This window comes from Athalia rosae, chromosome 2 (assembly GCF_917208135.1).
Source record: "Athalia rosae chromosome 2, iyAthRosa1.1, whole genome shotgun sequence".
Lineage (NCBI taxonomy): Eukaryota > Metazoa > Arthropoda > Insecta > Hymenoptera > Athaliidae > Athalia > Athalia rosae.
In genome coordinates, this window is record NC_064027.1 from 28,156,242 (window position 1) to 28,174,322 (window position 18,081).

The following is an 18,081-nucleotide window of genomic DNA, read 5'->3' on the forward strand; positions in this document are numbered from 1 at the left end:
GCTCATGTTAGCGTTTTACATTTGCACTCGAATCAAAGTAAAATTTCCGAATGTATATGGGTAGATGATATAAACCTGCATGAGTGATGGTCGCGTGTGTGCCACATATGTACGTATGTATACAGGCATCATTATACACGTATATACCGAACGTATACCCTCGGAATCCGAATCTAAAATGTTTTCCGATGCAACGAGTGCTGGAATTCAAATAAATGTGGGTCCTGTACCTATATATACACCATCTAGATTTCATATGTATTTGTAAAAAGTTGCCATTTCGCCGAGCGCAAATAGACTATCGAGTTTTCCTCGCTATAGTCTCAAACCATATCCCTCCTGATATATTCTATACGTGTATACATATAAAGTATAGACATCAATACCATTTGCCCTATTATATTGAAATTTTTTGTTCATCCCCAATTAAATTCTCAATAAAACGTAACAAATATGCCCCGCCGCTTGTATATGCCGGAATATCATACGGGGCATACGCATGTTCTATGCCATATTGGATAAGTTGGATTTTTTTATATGCTCGACTCCACTTCGAAAACCTTTTTGATTATCGTTATTTTTCGAAATTTTTGGCAAAAATAAATATGAATAGACGATAAGTATCTCAGGTGATCAGTATCTCGTCGCCTGTTATTGTTCATCTTATTGTTAAATTGGTCGATGATGTAAAACAGAATGAGAAAAATCCAAATTGGTCAGGGTCGCGGTTCGGTGAGTTGGCACGAAATGCCCCATATGTACAATTTTATTTACGCAATATTAAGCATTTTCGCCAACGAATAAATATTTCAGACATTTTCGTGAGAATACCTATGCATATAGGTATGTAAGAATTATTGAAACAATTTTAAATATTAATTCTCCCTCGTAGAGAATAATATACGTATACGTCAGGTGAAATATTATTATACATCACAGTTTTTTCCTCGTGTATATACGGATAAAATGAATATGGTATGCATGTAATTAAAATACCTGTACGATGTTTTTATATAAAATGTAAAATATATTTCGAATTTACTGCAAATCTCTCCATATACCTATAAATATACACAATATACAATAAAAATTACAATATTGTACATTCTGCAGGACATATTTTATTTCCAACTTTCAACAATTTGAACAGTCGAATGCTTCCGCGAGAGGGAAAGAGAAAAAAAATGTTACAACCGTAACACCGTGCGTAATCTAAAAGAAGTATGAACATTAATTTAAAAATCGAGGGGCTCGAAATTTTATCAGCATATTGTATTAAAATTGACGTCGATCACCGGATGTTCTGCAAGAGTGACTAGATTAATAGGTATCATCCGGACAGTCTAATAAATGAAGGAATCCGGTAGGAGAAATTTTTGTTTTTTTATAAAGACAATAATTCCTATTGAAGGTTGAATCCCGATCGAGCTGACACGAGATACCCCAGATTGTATATTTATACAAGAAAGAGCCCGCAGCCAGTTTGAGTTGCGGTCGAGAGGAGAAACAGGTCCGAGGACCTCTTGGACCTCTTCTCCGTCGCCTTATTACTATAGAAAGAAGTTCGGTCCTCGACGGAAGACAACCCTTAAGAATTTCAATATTTTACAATATTGTAGCTCTTCAGGGAGGGAAGGGTTCATATTGTATAACTGTATACACGTACGATAGGTAGGGAGGTATTATACATGTATATTTTAATAAAGCTCGGAGGTCGTGTGACCTGCTTATCAACCATGCATACCATGGTCATACATATAGAATATAGAGATATACGACATCTTTACCCTCTGAATATTCCTGCAACCCCCATTACATGTAGCATGTCCCCATTCGCTCCCTCGAACACGTCATGACACCATTATGTCCCCTGCTTCCTCGCGGAAGGTCCGCGCAGGGGAATCACCGAGTCCTACTAAGATTTTTGCTCTTTTAATCAACATCGAAGAAAAAATTTCATGAAAAATTGCGAAGGCTTGCGGAAAAAGATTCGAACCACGAAAATCGTTGAAAAACCAATGCGCTTGGATCTGCGAAGCTAATCTTGACCGAAAGTAGAAATCTAGACAGTCCGACGCTATTTAGATGGCCAGAAATCTTCTCGCTTCGACTCGCCGATTCTCCCTTGAGGAGGTCTATCCACAAATCCTCACGGTACATATTTGCGCAGTGGTAACTCGAGGTGTTCGTTTCGCGAGCCCCGCAGGACCGTTCGAAATTACGTAAAATTAATTAAATCGCGCACTCAGGAACATCGATAAAATTTGTTTTTCGCGTTGCGATCGGTATCATTAATATTAATTAACCGCAGGAATACTGCATCGGTATCAGCTGTCCACCGATGTACACGTACAAACGATATCTGGTCAGTTTTGCGACCAAAATTTGCGACGAATTGTTTGGATTTCCCTCGAGTGATAACTCATGTCCAGATTCAAACTCGCGAGGCATCGATTCAGCTGGCGAACTCGCGAGATTCCTCGAAAAGCAGGGATTTTTTTTGCTGAGCTTTTTGCGAAAAAAAACTTCACGATCGTGAGCGGGATGAGATTGGCACGAAAATTATAACGAGGGAGAGAGAGGTATGAAACTTCTGTTTGTTTTTTTTTTTCTAAAAAAAGAAAGGAATTCAGATGCATTGTAAAAAATTTCAATACACCATGGAATCGATACGGAAAAGAAAATGGAATTAAGAATAGAATCGTAAACGGTTTAAAATCCATTGAAAATGAAATTTTCTATTATGTCACAAAGCAGATTAGTTTTGTGCAGTTTTCAGGATATATAATAAAGCGTGTTCAAGTTAAACTTTCTATCCCGTGCAGTTAAAGTTTTCTGAAAATTGTGCGGCGTTCTTGTGGACTTGCAGCTGTAGGTTGCAACGAGAGTACGAAGAGAGAAAAATGCTTAAGCTGATTTTCAAAGTTTTTGCGCTTAAACGATGGTAAACTTTGCGAAGTATATAATTTTTGTTTTATATATTTTTTTTTTTTTTTTATTCTTACCGACGCAATCGTTAATTACTGGTTTTAATTTCTTCAAAGCATTTTAACTCTACGAATTTCTATCTGATAATACATACAACTTCCGGTCCGGTATACTATATTCTCCGCACAATGCCGAATGAGCTATATTTCATTTCTATACATCCACGAAACTCCAACTTATTCTTCGCTTGATTTAACATCAAAGTAAATTAATTGAACTAATTAATTAAAAAATCAGTCGATAGAAAAAAAGAACAAATAATTCACGGAGAAATCCTCTCTCTCAAATGCGATGCAAGATTTCCACAGCGAATTATGCATATATACATATTAAAAATTATCCACCAAAAAGAAATAGGTGGATCAAAAGCGTCGTCTTTTCGTTCGTTATTACGACAAAAAAATTTCCCCTCCGATTCTCTCTCTCTCTCTCTCTCTCTCTCTCTCTCTCTCTTTCTTTCTCTCTCTGTAATCTTGGTTATACGCGCTGAAATTTAAATATTACATAAATAATTTGATCGCACCTACAGGAATTTAATATTCCATTCGTTCCGCGCACATAAGCTTGTACATCGTTATTATAAGGTCGGTTGGTCTTCAGGTTTAGCATATAATTAATTAGAAAAACATATAGATGGCTTTGCAGGGATAGATGAGCCAGAAGGCCATGCATATAATTATTTCTGTCGCTTTTTTTGACTTCTCTTTCGGTGTGTTTTTTTTTTCCCTTTTCGTTTCTTCCACCGAGCACGTGTGGAATGAAAGCTTTTGCGATTAGGAGGAAGAAACGTGCCTCTAAAGGGTGTACTTCATTTCGGTTATTCGCGCGGTTTTATTTATCGAATAAGTAAAATCTGTTGCGGCTTCAAATCCTTTTGCTTTTCTTTCTCGTGTGACACGCGCAGCCGGAGGGTCGCAAATGTAAATCATCTGTGACCGGAATTATGATAATTTTTCAGAATGGCTTTCTCAAAAATTCTAAACTTCTTATAAAGAAGCGAAAAGACTGTGCAGTTCGCGAAGGGTGATAATTCCGTGAACGTTTTTCATTTTTTCATACTCACTTTCTTTCCTCTCTACATTCGTATTTGATATACATGTATTTCTTATTTTCTTTTTTTCTTTGATAAATCATTTTGAGGACGCACAGGGCGGTATAAGTGCGACGGATCTTATACCCCGTGTAGGCAAAACTTGTCCGTAGGAACAACTTAAATGTGTTTTGTTTTCAAAGTTATTTGGATATTATACGTTCGCTTCTGCAGCTTTATGTATCCGCGGTCTCATATTTTCTTTTTTCTTTCTTTCTTTCTTTCTTTCTTCTGTATTATATTTTTTCAAAAAATTTTCTTTCCATAAGAAGTATAATACCCACAGGTTGCGCCGTCCAAGTTTTCGATTTGAATAGGCTGCGCGCTGCGGGCTGTGAAGAATTTCTGTCTTTACATTTATTAATTCGGAATATAATATTATACATCAAAGATTTTTCAACACGTATTCCCGACAACGGAATATAAGTCTCTCGCAAAGTTTTTCAAGCTTATATACCGGCGGTCGATACACCTACCCCTGCACGATTGTACACACTCCACCGACGTGAATATAAAACGGTATTTGTTAAATATTTCATCGGGACACCGACCTTCCTTGGAATAATTGACGTTTCTTCGTCCGGGTGTTGTGTACAAAATAAATCATACATGTATGCATATGTACACGCACGAGTATGTACGAAGGCAATCATCGTAATTTACGTGCGAAAATTTCCCTTTGATCTCGCCTCAGCACGTCGAATCATTTATTTCATACGCGTGAGGATTCGAAATTTCTCTCGCTCTTGTGACGCTCAAAAATGGCGGACCCAGAATTTGAATTCGAACGCAACAAGGCCCGTCGGATGCTTTTCAATTTTTTCGAAAATCTATCGTCCGAGCTTATCGCTAGTCTCCGGCGGAGTTAGACCGTCGTATACGACAGTCACCGAGTATTAAAGGGTTGATGCGAGGGTAATTATAGCTGAGGGGTTCGGAGTGAAGTGGTGTCGATCGAATGGAAGGGATTGGTTGGTACGTTTTGGTTGGTTTGGTACGGGCGGTGCCAGCGCTAGGCGCGGGTGGTGGTCTAACTTAAATTAATTACAGGGATCTTGGTTAGCTTGTTTGTGCTACAGTGTATGTAGCGGGATAGGTATGGTACATATATATATATACGTGTGTATATACACGGGTAGTTACCTTGTATATTAACCATATAGATTTTAACCCGCTCCAACCCTCTCAACAAGCGGCCATTTCGCCTGACCCCTCCCCATACACGAATTAATATCAGCCTCTGCTGCCCTCCCCCCCTCCCCCTTCCCTAATTTAACCGGTTTTGGATTCTTGCAGATTGTATAGACGTGTATATACGTATACTTATATCCTTACATAGGAAGGGGTAGAGACGTGGAATAATTGGAGAATCTCCTATTCTCCCTTTCTTCCCCCTATACATACCCGATATAGGCCATCCCGTGGCAAATCACCCACCTCGCTTATGCAGTCACCCTCGACATTTCACTACCATTTTGTTCGTGTATTCAGATAACTATTTCAAAGGGATTTCCTGCTCTTTTTTTCAACGTTGTCTTCAAACACCGCGAGGAATCCCCGTTATAATGAGAACCGGGGAATCAACGGCAGAGATTAAATTGACGGGTAATTAATGGAATGTTGAGTTGGAGCTTTTTTTTTTAATTTATTTTCAGTTTTTTGTTCGTGCTGTTTTAAAATCGGATAGTTTCTTTCAATTTTCTCCTCTCTCTGTCCGGATTCATATTTATGTAGGTCGCACGAAGTGGAAATTGAATATTGTGGAGTTTTGATGCAGAATTTTGTTAATGTTGAATATATTATACGTATATACTTCTGGGGATAAAGAAGAAGGCGGAAATAATTCTGAGGCTAGCCACGTCCATATCGTACTCCTCTGCACCGGCGGTACTATATGTATAGATACGAGGACGAGGACGAAGAAGAAGAAGAAGAAGCAGCAGCGGCAAATAAACCGACTCCCCTGCAGGCGGAAAACTAATTTTCTTATACATACCGTAATTATTTTATAAATTATTATATACACGGTTACGTGTATAGGTACGATATAATAAAAGAATTTTACGTGACCGGAATATCGCATCCGTTTCGCCGAATCGCTGTTTTGGTCGAAGGGTGGCTTTAATCTTTTTCCTTTCTTTTCTCCTCCTCTTCATCAGTATAGTGCAGAGAATTATGCGCCTTGTTTTCTTTTTATTCCCGTGTCGCCTGTGGGCATTGTATATCCTCTATACGTACACTATAAATGACGGTTGTGGATGAGCTTGATTTGAACGAACGGCCATTGTTGCAATTTTTCTTGCATTTTCACTCATTTTCAGCCATCCCTATATCTGTATAGACGTATGTACGTTCGTTTTTCTCCTTGCCGTTGCTGCGGGTAATTAGAAACCATTTTTTCATCCGGGATTTTGACGTGCAGCCAGTGCACGGTTCACGCCAACATTAAAATCGTTGGGACTATCAACCCTCCGCGTCTATACGACGTGATTCCGTTCAACGGGAATGGCTCCAATCTTCTCTCGAAATAACAAAATTGAAAAAAATTAATTCGCGGAGACTTTAACGCGCGGCGAATGGTGATCCCGAGAATGATGCGGGTGGGTTATTTTCTCTGTAGCGTAGCTTGGGGGATTCTTATTTCCTCGAATCCGTGACCGAAATGAAGTTACGAGTTTAATTAAAATTCCACGAGCGGCTGTAACCCGTATCTCGGGTGTTTCGACAAATGATTACGATTCGGAGGTACAATTATTGAAAAAAAAAAAAAAAGGTTGTTTTTCTTCAATTATATTCTTCCGCTTGAAAATACGTTTCAAAAATACAACATCAAGAATCGGTGTGTCGGAACGTTTTTGCCGTTATTTCTAACCATCGCAACTCCGCAGGACTGCTATAAAAATAGAAAATAGAAAATAAAAAAATAAATAAAAAATGAATCAAAAAAAGTAACGCGTGGATAAATCGTGCCGAATTTCTATTCCGCCATCAGCCACATCTGCCATATCCGAGTCGGCAGATTGCAGAAGTAGAAAATTCTTCGATTCCTGTCGGTGTAGATATATACATGTATATATGTATATATGAGGGAAAAGTTTTCTCATCAAATATTTTCCCTGCTACCAATGTTATAATAACAATGATTATTATCATTGCTATTATTATAATTATTATGCAACGGTATGACCTACGCGTACGTACCACATCAATTTTTATTCACTCTTCACCGTGTTTAGGATATCCCGTGCGGTTTAAAGAGTGGATAATATTATCCTAACTGCGGGTAAATGTTTTCTCGCAGTTCCGCTCCTTCCGATGGTTTTTCCCTTGGTTTATTTCCAATTTTTTTCTCTCGCTACCTTTGTTAATCCAACTCCTTGGTCGTTGCACCATTAGGTTAACGATCATATCACTTGATTCCGCAGGGGCTGAAAATAGATATTTCAAGAATCGGAAAGAATATCGACTAGGTAGCGCATACCTATGTACGTACATACGATGTACCGTATAGTAATAGATGGGGTGTAATATATAAGGAGGTAAGTGACTACGGGAATTCAGTGACCCATGGAAAAATAGGGAATTCTACGTTATTCTCGTTGGCATTTATCCAGCAATTTTCGATGGTCTTTCAAATACAGTTCCAGTTTCTTTTTACAATGACAAAAGACGAGGATAAAAAAATGAAGAAATAAAATCGGACGAAATAAATAAAATAACAAATAAAAATTGTCTATAGGAAATGCAGTGTAATGCTATCATTCGTATTCTATTTCGCAATGAATTAATTTCACATTAATCACCGTTGGTATCAGGGGCTAGCACACGACGAATATTTGTCTTTGTGGTTTTGCCTTTTTTCGCTTTCGTTTTTTTCTCCCTTCTCCTCAACAAAGAGTAAATGGATAAGGATATAAATAATTCCCTGGTGAAAAAGCAGCCTGAAAATATCTCGATCTACCGGAAAAATTGAGGTCACACGGCTATTCGTGTGGGAAAATTGATGTAATATCCAGCAACGGGTAAAAATAGTTGTATTTACTTATAGTAAAATATGGAGTGAAAAGTCATTGTTATCGTTGTTGTTATCGTTATTATTATTATTACTACTACCTATTATTATTATTGTTTGCATATCAAAGTAGGGTAGTGCACGGTGAAAAAGAAGCGTCTAGGTACGGATGTGTATGTACAGGTATACGGATGCGCGCAAGGAAGCGGGTTTGTTGGTTTACTTTTAAAGTAAAACCCGCGTGTGCATTTCAGCTCCGACTGTTTATTCTGAGGAACGTGTTTTCAGCAATAGCGGGGCTTACTTCACCCAACAGGGCTATAACTTTGTGAACATTTCGTCCCAGAGGAACGTTACGTTAACCTATGACTCCGTCCCGTAAGTCCGTTTCACCTTAAACAGGATGTAGTGTAATACACCACCTGCACCGGCGGCAGCGGCACCGGCAGCAGCAGCGGCGTCAGCTATGCGAAATTTTTTTTTTTTTTTATCGCGCCACACCACGGGGCGTTTTGCAAAAAATCAACCTATTTAAAATTTACTAGAAAAATGCAGAATAAGTATCCAAAGATGACTTATCAAAAGATCTTTCGCTTTCGACGTATCCGAAAGTATACATACTACCGGGTCATTTGTATTCGTACCGCGTACGCAGAGTCGCGACATGGAAATTCCGCACATCGCGTACTGATTGGCAATTTGGATTTTGAACTTGATCCAGCAATCAGACTCGTCTCGAACGTATATATACATATAACAACGAAGTCCTGCCGAGCTTTATTAGCCACAGCTGAGATAAAGGTGTCTCTTAAACAAGCCGGAAACTAACACCTACGGGGTCAATAAATCCGCGGTCGCTAAACCGGCGGGATATCATTGTACCTATCTATCCCACACATACGCGCACCTCTGCAGAATTTACCAGCATATTACACGCCGCTACATTATCCATGGATTATAACGTACGGGTACACGATCATGTGGTGCGGGATTCAGCTGTAGGATTTTTACGGTAAATGCTATCAGAATTTTCAAACAGTTGGTTGAAAAATAATAGCACTACCTTCACCATCCCAGACGCATCTTATCCGTTTTTTGGAAGGCCAGTAAAAATTGAAAATAGAAAAAATTCAATGAGGATTCGAGGTTTTTGGAACGCCGCTAACCGAGTTAGGATCCCTATGAAAGTTTTTTATTCCATCTGCGTTACAAGCTGCATACGTGTGTGTGTGCGCCAGTGTACACAAGACGTGAAATTTACGTTGTAAATCATTCCGCACCGTTTGTAGAACAATACGTGTACAACGGCTATGCGCGCCCTATACATGGTATATGTACGGTGGGGTAACACGTTTCGTGCGTTCGCTTGGTACTTCGAAGGTGTATTTTCCCGAAAGTTGCGACAGCTCGCCGTTAACCACATGTCAATGGTTTTAAGACAAATGGTCGAGAATTTGGTTTATGGTATCGATTTCCTCCCGAAGCGTTAAGAAACTGGTTCGCGCACGGCGGAACCACCGCCGTCGGTTTTCGAATCGTCGTACCGCGCGATAAGTATTTCAAATTCACGATAACACTCGATCGCGTGAATTCATCGTCATCGGATTTTTGGTAATTCGTCGGGAAAAAATCGACGGCGAACGAACCCGCGGTGTAACGACGCGAGGGTGGGTCGGCTGATTCGAACAACGGTTTCCCCGTCCGAAAGAATGACGGTTTTTAAAGAAAATAAGGGATCCGCGGAGTTCGTTTGGAAAGTTTTCCTGTCTCTCGGTGATTCGGTCCGCGTAAGATGTCCCCCCTCTATACCGCATCTCCGCCGATAGTACGTAACAAAACACACACACGCTAAAACTTTGCGTCCGATCCAGGGATACGTCCCGATCCGCAATCGAGTCCCCGAGGATTCGATATAGACTCGGAGGCGGCTACGTAGTGTATAAAGTTGTGTATATATATATATATATATATATATATATATATATATATATATCTAAAAACCACTGTACTCGCTGCATACACACGTCACGGTCGTTGCGAGGTGAAGCAAAAGTATGTGTACATACCACCCTTGCTCGCGTGTGTGTGTGTGTGTACGCGGTGCGGATATCGCGCGCACCGCGTTGAAAGTTTCCAGAGTCTTCAAATGAAAAGAGCTGCCTTGACATATCCTACACCGTAGATTGCACTATAACGCCGGAAAGCATCGGCTCTTGCTGGTCGCTTCAATGTCCAATCCCATCGTCAGCTGATTTCGACGATGTGCGGAGAAAACACCCTCTCGTCTTCCTCCCTCCTCCCCCCCCCCCCTCCAAGCCTTTTACTACCCCACAATTCTCCCGTAGGTGAGAATCTTTTTTTTTCTACTTTACTCCGAATACCCGCACCGTACAGCTGCATCACGTAAGGGCCATATCCTCCGAAATTACGAGGACCCGTCCTCCGCACGGGATGTCCGGTAAAAGGTGGAAGGTGGAAGGTGGAAGGGACGTGTGACGTCGTTGCGAATGTTGCAGGCACCCAGCTCCTTAGCGTTGAAAGTTAGTCCGGCGTTTTAATGATGACTGAAACAGAATAAAATGGATAAAAGAGGAGGTGAAATGAGAGAAAAAATAAAAATAAATAATGCACGCACAAGGATAAACCGCTCGGAAAAGTTTCAGCCGGTGGAAACCTATGACGGAATGCGAAGGGGGGAGGGGTAGAGGGGGGGGCGTGGTTCGTAATATTCCTCTTCGGGATATATTATAACGACTGTACCATCCGCGTGCTTTCGGACAAAGTTTTTCTACCTTTTTCCCAGTTTTAGTATATTCTATTTTTCTATTTCCTTTGTTTCTTACCAAAGCCTCTTTCGTTCTCTCTTTGAGGCTGTATCTACTCTTTTTCCGTTTTGCACTTTACGTTATACTTCCTTTGTACGAGCTTATATACATATATACGCTGAGCATTTTTGACGAACGAATTCTGCGAGATCGTAGGGCACTGAAAAAATTCTTTCGCCCCAATCCCGTACCGTTCGTAGTTTCATTTCTCACGACCCGCGATGACCGTTTCAAAATGTACGACGTATCGAGGTACGCGTGAGATCATCCGGCGCACTGGGCGCGGTACAACGTATCGCGAAAAGCAGATTAAACCGGATCAAAGCGAATCGAAGCAGATATTTAAGCTTTCGCGATTGTGAATCGCATCGGGGTGAGTCCCGCTTGTTTTGCCGCTGGACATTACGTAGCTGGCGAAAACTCGGTACACCCTGAACGAGTTCACGTCGCACACGCGAACTCGATTACACGCTGCTTCGAATGAATTATAGATGAATACTCCGTTGAAATCGAATTGGCGTGCGCCTCGTTACGTCTTAGGAAGATTAAATTTCCCGTCGAGGTTAACGAAAGTGAAATTTCATCGCCGGGAAATCGTATAACGTTAAAATTTAGACGTATGTAACATGTAATATCATTCAAACTCTTTGATCCCACCACGTATAATGTGCAACGTATATACTCGGATGCTCACTCGTTTGCAGTACATCCCGGATTAATTAACCGAGGATGAATAATTACAGGTACGTACCTACCTTTGCACCTAGGTAGATATATTACGAGTGTATCCTAGTCGGTGTGGATGAATTTTGTATACCGATGTACACGGATGATTAATTGTCGGAGAAAAATGAGAAATCGAATGTTCACTCGTTCGGAATTCGGGTACAAGTTCTCCTTAACAACGTCCTTGATCCTCGTAACATTCGACCGTAAATTACGCTCAGTTCTCCGAACGAATAAGAAAATATAACGGTGATATCGTACGTAGGCCAGGCCTCCGAGGACTTCGACAAAATTACGGCAGGTACTTGGTCGAGGATACGCGTTTTTTCGCAATTTTCTCGCGCGGCATATAAATAGGAAGTTCGGAAAAGTAAGTTTGGGAAGAGAGCCCGGTCGGGAGATGGACCGGTGAATACGGCAAAGAAATGGCGTTTCTTTGGCGAACGTGTAGAGATGGGATACGGAATCCAGGCGACGCCAGGACAACTCGATTCCGACTTTTAATGCAATTCGACGTCTGCCTTGCAATCCGGGAGTCCTGCTCCGGGACTCGCCCCCGAGTTGCGCTACTCCAAATTAAATAATAAAAGAAAAGAAGGGAAAAAGAAGGGAACAGTATCTTCGCGCCACGCCACATGTGCCAATATATGTATAAGTATAGGTCGTACCTATAGCCCCGACGTAACCTCTTCGGACAAATAATAATAATATCCGATCCTAGAAAAATATAGGTATAAGGTATACGTATGCGCAAGGATAATAATCGAGTTGGATATCTTACGCAGCCCGAGCCACATCGAAATTTTTCATCGTATAATAAAAATCCGACGAAAATATTCGCGATATCCCTCTATATATTTTCAAGGGTTAAGAGGCGGCGAACGAGTAGCGAGTAGTGGGAGGGAAAAAAAAAACAAAATTAAATATACCGAAATAAGATATCAGAAAAGTTCGACCCGACTTGGCGATCAGGTATGAAAAATATTGGTTTCGATTACCGCCAAGTATTTTTCTGCTATTACCTACATCGGGCCGCGCCGTATTTGGTGCGAATCTGATCGTTTCGAGGGTAGGATGTGAAGAAAAAAAGAAGAGAAAAGTACGAGGTAGACTGAAAGGAGAAAGATAAAAAAAGAGAACAAAAAGTTGTCGAAAATATGGTAGGGGTGGTGCGGAGAGTTCGTCTGCGGAATTGATGAAAGTGATTCGCCATAAACAGAAGTTTGACATTCGTTGACACAAAAGTCCTCCAATTAAAATCTTCCGGCAAGTTTTTCAATGATACCTTGCAGTTTTACTTACAATTAGTGAGCGAATTGCTGATGACGGTGATCGCAAATGAGTCGAGTTGTCGATCGAACAATACTCGAAAATGATAACAATAACGATAATAACAATGATATTAATAATAAAAACAAAGTTCTGCGTTATTGCGTTATCAAAGATTGATATTATTAATAACTCGATGATATCGTGTATTTTTCATTCGGAAAACTCGGTTCTTTTTTTTTTCTCCCCATTTATCTAATACGTATAATATTCCCAAGTTAATATACCTTCGGAAATCTGGTATCCCCATTATAACGGCCGACGTTGTGCGATAGATAGACGGGTTTATTGTAAACGCGTAATGTATATAGCTCTACATACATATTTATATTATATAAATATATAGTGATATACTTATATAATATACATGAAAATACATATTAACATATCAAGTGATTGATCCTCTATAACCTTTCTTCCATACCCTTCCTTTTGCACTCTCGAATTTTTCCTCCTTTCCCTTTTGCCTTTTGCCTCTTGCCTTTTTCCTTTTCCCTCCCCTCTTCATCCCTCGGGAAACACAAACGGATCGCTCATACCCCATCCTCCGGATACCGATACGCGGATACAGGGTAGCCAAAAAATAACTCACCTATTCTTGCAATTTTATAATAAAAGTCAAAAAATACCGTACGAACACAAGAATGAATGAAAGTTCGCAGAAACTTGAGAAAAATCTTACCCCAATATCCGTGCGATATGATTCTGCATTTTTTTTTTCGTAAGTCAAGTTTCAAAAATTGACGTACTGACTTGTGAGTCGTGATTCTTTGAAATCCTTTTCACCAAATCTTTCGACGAGTTACACCGTGCGCTCGTACTTACATCTGTTACATCTCGCAACACTCGTAAGCCCCACACGATAGCAAAAACAGCATCTCTCTCTCCCTCTCTCCCTCTCTCTCTCTCTCTCTCTCTCTCCCTTTCTCTCTCTTTGGCAAAACCCTACTATATCCCGGTAATAATGGCCGCTCGGATAAGACGGTTCATGCAAGATGGATGTATATTGAAATACATAAATTTCGCCAACCCTACACAATACCACCACCAACCAGCGCCACCCTATAAAATATAACGTATGTTGTGTCGGAGAAAGGGAGAAATTTGAAGAAGAAAGTGAGAAGGGATATGCATCGACGTATTATGGGGTACTACCTATACATATATGTAACCGAGTCTATACCCGAATTCCTATAAGTTGAGAGAAGTAAAAAGATGAATCGGTAAATCAGTTTTCAAATTTTTCGATGATACTTGAATGGTATAGCTCGATACTTTTCAAGCGTTGAAAAAGATCGACTTCTTTTGAACGGAAGTTTTTATAAATTCGAGCAGGTGAAATGAAAATTTTGAAAAAGATGAAATTGGGTGAAAATTATTCGCTGCATATTTTCTATTTTCGCAGTAATAGAGAATAAAGAGAGAGTAGGACGAAAAATCGAACAGGTATATATTTTATCCGAATTGCTGAGATTTCTGTATTTCGAAAATGAAAATATTCCCGTCGCTCAATTAAACCCTCCAGTTCGTAGGGGCTCTTTAAATTTTCCGTATTTCGTGCGAAACAAGGGCTTGAAGGACGTGAATAAATTGGTACTTGATTCGTGGTTACGAGATGGATAAGATATGTCAGAGTACAGGGGGCTGGATTTACGTAGCCAGAGGCACCAACACGAATTCGCGCGGCTCGGCGACGCTTATTCTAATTTTCAGTCATGAGGTATAACGGCTTAACTGTTCAAAGAAATACTTAATGCGTCCACGCCTCGGTGCTCGGCACGCGCTGCTCCTACTCCAAAACGCCCCATATCTCTAGTTCTCGTTAGACGTAATGTTCGAACTTATACCGACCCTAAGTTTCTGATATAATAACAATCGCGATTATAATAACAACTATAGCACACCCAACGGTATAACGAACGAACGAAGCATTGCAGGAAATACTTTCCGTTTTTTTTTACGTAATAAAAAAAAAAAAAAAAAAAAACCACAATTCAGATTACGATTTCGTGTTCCACCTTTTTTTTTTTTTCCTATTTCCACTTTTTTCTTGGCATGCGAAAATTTTACGTGAATTTATTTATCGCGCAATCGTGATTCTTCGTGCGAAGACACATGATTTTTCCTACTCGCGACCTTATCGTCGCGGTCTCGAGTTTACATTGTGCAAACTTTTTGAGGGTCGCCCGAACGACCGAAATATACGCACGGGGTTTTATACGTACACTTGTATAGCTGCTACGTAATTTCTATCTCTACGCGCGAGTTATTAACCAACCGAGAGAGAGATAAACTTTCTTCAATGTATGGTATCTGTGATTAAGTTTCGTACACTAAAGTTTAGAGAAAACAAACTTTTCACCGCGTGACGATATAATGTAACGGAGGCACTGATAGCCACGATTTTCCGGCGTACTTTATATATATATATATATATATGTATATATATATACGTTACGGGTACATATGTATAACCTCGTGCGAAACACACAAGTTGAAAACATAAAATTTTCCCCGCTCTTTTAAATTCAACTGGAATTTTCCGACCATTTTAGTTTCTTTCATACATTTCTAAGGGTTGATTACGTGTAGTTTCTTTCGGTACACGATGAGGGAAAAGAAATTTTTCATATTTCTCCTCCTTCGAACTTCGGGGTGAAGTTGATTTCTGACCGCGAGTAAAATCTTTTTCCTTGTGCGAAAAAGAGGAGAGAGGAGAGGGAAAAAAGAAAAAAAAAAAATAGTTGCGATCGTGACGCTTTGAGCGTTTGACGTTGACGATATGGTGCTATTCAAGGTTAAATTATACTATTACCATAGAGCCGGGGTATAGGTATGTTGTTTCAACCGCTAAAAGCGACCCTTATTTGTAAGAGTCCGAGAGAATGTTACGGTTTATTAGGACGTTTTACCAGCTTTGAGGGAGGAAAACTGCGGAAACGCTTTGAAACGACTAGAGCTGAGGGCGTGCAGTGCTTCCCAGCTGCTAGCTGAAATTTTCACAATTCACACGTAGGTGTTTCGTACCTGACAATTAGTGGAAAACAACAACTGCGATAATAGGAGAACCGCTACCAGACTTTCGAATAAATTAAGACCTTGCATTCTGCTGCGGCTTAATTATCCTGCGTTCAGAAGGTCGCTTCGGAGATGGGAATTCGGGACTCAATTATCCCGGGATATAGAAATTTGCAAATCGAGGGAAAATTAATGAAAAAAAAAAAAAAACGAAATATTCAATCCGCCGCGAATTCAAACTTTCAACTGAAACGGACATCGCGAGATTAAAAGTATAGCGGAATCGTAACTCGAAAAAAAATCAGGAGAAGTGTAAAGCTGAAAACCAAGAAAAGAATATCTAAAGAGTGCAGAGAAACCAAGAAAATTTTGATTTTTTATTTTCATGACGGCTTGAAATTCTGACGACAGTTCGGAGTAACCGAAGCAACACCGCTGTAAATTTATGTATCCCGTGGATTATGCTCTCGAAAATTAACAACCCTGTTCGCATAATTATAGCGACATTAGGCAACCGCATTTCTAAGTACTCTGCAGACGATACGAGTTCTATATGATACGATATTATTCAAAACACTGTTGAAAATTCCATGAAATTTACAACACGCATTTTCCGCCAATCATACACGATGTTACAAAATTAGTTTCAGGACACCTTAGAACGTTAATACGTCGATTAAATTAAGTTGCGAATAAATCCCATAGAGACATCCTTGATTTTTCACTTTTTCGATCAATGAATTGGCGATAACTCGGTCAATTTTATCGATAGACGAATTTGACTTTCACATTCGAATTACTGAGATCAAAATATATGAAAATACCATATGAAAAAATAACTGGAAAAAATATTGATTTTAGGTCAAAAATGAAATATTTTAAAAATCGATCATATGACACCTTGTAACGCATTTCGGTCTCAGGAACACGAATCCGTAGATCAAATTCAGTTACGAGCCTAATCTATGAATGGAATCCATGGCCACGAAATCACGTATTCGAAATTTCAATGCATCATCAAATTCCGATCATTCGTTCTAGAGATACGACGGGAAACGTGATGGCGGGTTACGTGGCCCGAGATTTCATATTTGAGCGGGCTGCAGCCGAGCGCTCTCTATCTCGTTCGTCTTTCTACCGCTTTGCGGCGTATCGCCTCGCGTTCTACCCTCCCACCACGCTGAGCTTTCTCGCACCAAAATCCATATATAAAAATCATTGGGCAAATGCAGTCCGCGCGGAGTTCGGTGCCAAGCTCCGGCTCACCCAATCAAAAAGAAGTTCGCATCAGCCAATGCGATTTCTTATTTTCACACGTGCGTCGGGTATTTTGACCGATGGCACGTGCCGGAATTTAAACACAATTTATGGCTTTTTAATAGATGATGAGGTGTGAAATCACAGTCCTTGTTTTTTTTCTTGCTCCTATTGTTAGCAGGTGCCAGACGAGCTGTCAACACCTGATTAAGATCTTGTTCACACCTCATAAATCACCCCTCTGATCCACCTAATCGGCGGCATCCCTTTGCGGCATTTCTGCGAATTCTATGGAACCGCAAACCATTTAAGAAAGTACATATGTAAAAATTCAGTATTTAAATGGTTCAGGGTATACCCAGCGAGTTCATTTCTGTCCATGAAGCCATACTGAAGCTTCAGACCTTTGGTACAGAAACAGAGGCACCGAGTGTACATCAAAAAAAAAAAAAATTCCAGATAAATTTTTCTTCCTTTGCATCGCGTTGTAATGCATTATATAAGGTAGATTGATATCTTTGTAATAAAACGGTCGGTCTTAATGATTTCACACGCATAATCAGAGTTTTTTTTTTCAATTTACCAATTTTTCCCATCGAGATATCTCAATTTTTCTACTCCGTAAAGCTAAAAATTGGCGATAACTCGATTAATTTTATAGATGGATTCTCCCGATCAAAATACATAAAAATAACATATAAACCCTATTAAAAAAAATGTTGATTTTTGGGCCAAAACTGAAGTATTTCTAAAATCGATCGAAATACACTTTTCTTACGTATTTTGACCCCAGGAATCCAAATCTGGAAGAAAAATTGATCTATCTCTAAAATTGA